At 41.8% G+C, this 2,700-nt stretch overlaps 1 non-coding gene across 1 annotated transcript; it reads left to right on the top strand.

Annotated features, from left to right (window-relative positions):
• The first annotated feature begins 2,231 nt into the window (after nt 1-2,231).
• Nucleotides 2,232-2,338, top strand: LOC148555508 (small nucleolar RNA R71). The gene has a single exon (XR_015886873.1). It is a non-coding gene; the product is annotated as a small nucleolar RNA R71 (small nucleolar RNA).
• The last annotated feature ends 362 nt before the right edge of the window (nt 2,339-2,700 follow it).

Below are 2,700 nucleotides of genomic sequence, written 5' to 3'. Positions count from 1 at the left end.
GGTAGATGGGAATCCTGTGGGGTCTACAGATCTTGAGGTGATCCTGTGGGGTCCACAGATCCTGAGGTATTCAAGGATTTACAACCTTGCACCAAATTAGGCATGCAAAATGCCCTTGCACACAACTCTGGGCATTCAGTGCCAGATTGGTGCTTGTTCTGGGCGTTGAATGCCCATTTGTTACCCATTTCTGGCGTTGAACGCCAGAACCATGCTTGTTCTGGGCGTTCAGCGCCAGCTCTTCTCCAGGGTGCAATTCTGGCGTTCAAACGCCCAGATGCTGCCCATTTTGGGCGTTTAGCGCCAGAACCATGCTCTGTTCTGGCGTTGAACACCAGCCAGATGCTTCTTACTGGCGTTTAAACGCCAGTAAGGTCTTCCTCCAGGGTGTGATTTTTCTTCTGCTGTTTTTGATTCCGTTTTCAATTTTTTTATTTATTTTGTGACTCCACATGATCATGTACCTACAAAGACATATAACTAATAAAAATATAATTAAATAAAAATTGGGTTGCCTCCCAACAAGCGCTTCTTTAATGTCAATAGCTTGATAGTGAGCTCTCATGGAGCCTCACAGATGTTCAGAGCATTGTTGAGACTTCCCAACACCAAACGTAGAGTTTGGATATGGAAGTACAACACCAAACTTAGAGTTTGACTGTGGAGGCTCTGGTTGACTCTATTTTGAGAGAAGCTTTTCATGCTTCCTTTCCATGTTTACAGAAGGATGTCCTTGAGTTTTAAACTCAAGGGAGTCCTCATTCAATTGAAGGACTAGTTCACCTCTGTCAACATCAATTACAGCTCTTGCTGTGGCTAGGAAGGGTCTTCCAAGGATGATGAATTCATCTTCATCCTTCCCAGTATCTAGGACTATGAAATCAGCAGGGATGTAAAGGCCTTCAACCTTTACTAACACGTTCTCTACTTGTTCATAAGCCTGTTTTCTTGAATTGTCTGCCATCTCTAATGAGATTTTAGTAGCTTGCACCCCAAAGATTCCTAGTTTCTCTATTACAGAGAGGGGCATGAGGTTTATCCCTGAACCAAGGTCACACAGAGCTTTTTCAAATATCATGGTGCCTATGGTACAAGGTATTATGAACTTTTCAGGATCCTGTTTCTTCTGAGGCAATGTCAGTTGATCCAGATCACTCAGTTCATTAGTGAACAAGGGAGGTTCATCTTCCCAAGTCTCAATACCAAATAATTTGGCATTCAGCTTCATGATTGCACCAAGGTACTTGGTAACTTGCTTTTCATTAACATCCTCATTCTCTTCAGAAGATGAATACTCGTCAGAGCTCATGAAGGGCATATGGAAGTTCAATGAAATCTCTATGGTCTCTAGATGAGTTTCAGATTCCTTTGGTTCCTCAAAGGGAAACTCCTTATTGATCACTGGACGTCCCAGGAGGTCTTCCTCACTGGGATTTACGTCCTCTCCCTCCCTTACAGGTTCGGCCATGGTAATTAATTCAATGGCCTTGCACTCTCCTTTTGGATTTTCTTCTGTATTGCTTGGGAGAGTACTAGGAGGGATTTTTATGATCCTTTTACTCAGCTGGCCCACTTGTGCCTCCAAATTTCTAATGGAGGACCTTGTTTCATTCATGAAACTTACAGTGGCCTTAGATAGATCAGAGACTAAGTTTGCTAAATTAGAGGTATTTTGTTCAGAATTCTCTGTCTGTTGCTGAGTGGATGATGGAAAAGGTTTACTATTGTTAAACCTATTTCTTCCACTATTATTAAAGCCTTGTTGAGGCTTTTGTTGATCCTTCCATGAGAGATTTGGGTGATTTCTCCATGAGGGGTTATAGGTGTTTCCATAAGGTTCACCCATGTAATTCACCTTTGCTATTGCAGGGTTTTTAGGATCATAAGCTTCTTCTTCAGAAGATGCCTGTTGAGTACTGTTGGATACAGCTTGCATTACATTCAGACTCTGAGAAATCATATTGACTTACTGAGTCAATATTTTATTCTGAGGCAGTATGGCATTCAGAGTATCAATTTCAAGAACTCCCTTCTTCATAGGCGTCCCATTACTCACAGGATTCCTCTCAGAAGTGTACATGAACTGGTTATTAGCAACCATGTCAATGAGTTCTTGAGCTTCTGCAGGCGTTTTCTTTAAGTGAATGGATCCACCTGCAGAAGTATCCAATGACATTTTAGCCAATTCAGATAGACCATCATAGAATATATCCAGGATGGTCCATTCTGAAAGGATGTCAGAAGGACACTTTTTGGTCAGTCCTTTGTATCTCTCCCAAGCTTCATAGAGGGATTCACCTTCTTTTTGTCTGAAGGTTTGAACATCCACTCTAAGCTTACTCAGCTTTTGAGGAGGAAAGAACTTGGCTAAGAAAGCCTTGACCAGCTTATCCCAAGAGTTCAGGGTATCCTTAGGTTGAGAGTCCAACCATACTCTAGCTCTGTCTCTTACAGAAAAAGGGAAAAGCATGAGCCTGTAGACTTCAAGATCTACTCCATTAGTCTTAACAGTATCACATATCTGCAAGAATTCAGTTAAGAACTGAAAAGGATCTTCAGATGGAAGTCCATGAAACTTGCAGTTCTGCTGCATCAGAGAAACTAATTGAGGTTTCAGCTCAAAATTGTTTTCTCCAATGGCAGGAATGGAGATGCTTCTTCCATGTAAATTGGAATTAGGTGCAGTAAAGTCACCAAGCA

This window comes from Arachis ipaensis, chromosome B6, assembly GCF_059453495.1.
Source record: "Arachis ipaensis isolate K30076 ecotype BB chromosome B6, ASM5945349v1, whole genome shotgun sequence".
Classification (NCBI taxonomy): domain Eukaryota; kingdom Viridiplantae; phylum Streptophyta; class Magnoliopsida; order Fabales; family Fabaceae; genus Arachis; species Arachis ipaensis.
The sequence above is the reverse complement of the archived record's forward strand: the minus strand, read 5'-3'. Positions and strand labels throughout refer to the sequence as shown.